Here is an 898-nt window from a genome sequence, read left to right as displayed (position 1 = left end):
ATACCATGTTTACTCTTGAATTATAATGTTTGAATGATTATTATGGGAATGATATGTATGTGATAATTGTTAAATTCAAGGTTTAAAAACATGTGATATAAATAGAAATATTTTCCTTGAGAAAAGTAATTAAAATGATATTCAGGCTCTTCTCGCTTGAGAGAGACAGCTCTCGCTTGAGCGAGAAGTGTCTAGAGAAAATGAGTGTTTTAGCTCAGGGCGAGACAGCTCTCGCTTGAGCTAAAATAGGCACCAAGAGAACTGATTTTTTTCTCGCTTAAGCCGCAAATGCCTCAAAAATTGATGTTAGGGCTCCATACAGATATCACTTCTTTTTAAGTCGTCTGAACGATAACTCTCATATATACGAGAGTCTAATGGCATGTTTTCCATCAAGAAGTTGTAAAGGTAAATAACTATATGAAATTCTTGAAAGTAATAAAAGTAAGGAATTGCTTTGTTAAAAGCGAGGCTCGAGGATGTGATATTATGCCCACGCAGCGAGATCGTTTGACCGTAAGAGGCTTGGCTAGAGGAGTTGTCTAGGATGATTCAGCGATGGTTCGCAGTGGTGCTGAGAAATATTATGTTGTGCCCATGTAGCGAGATCGTCTGACCGTAAGAGGCTTGGCTTGAGAGCCGTCCAGGATAATTCAGTGATGACCCACTAGAAGCATTCCCAATGGGAGATGTCTTAGGATGGGCAGATCGCTAGAAAAGATGGATTAAAAGACATAATTTTCTAATTTCGATTAGGGTGCATATCCATGATCAAAAATGTAGTGGAGAGGAAATGTACGGGAGATGAATGAGCCCCGAGATGTTGAGAGGGACAGCGTTGATGGCGGTGATTCGTCAACAAAGTCTTGAGGGAGAGTCTAGGTGAGACGAGTCCCAT

Source organism: Lupinus angustifolius, chromosome LG04 (genome assembly GCF_001865875.1).
Source record: "Lupinus angustifolius cultivar Tanjil chromosome LG04, LupAngTanjil_v1.0, whole genome shotgun sequence".
Classification (NCBI taxonomy): domain Eukaryota; kingdom Viridiplantae; phylum Streptophyta; class Magnoliopsida; order Fabales; family Fabaceae; genus Lupinus; species Lupinus angustifolius.
The sequence above is the reverse complement of the archived record's forward strand: the minus strand, read 5'-3'. Positions refer to the sequence as shown.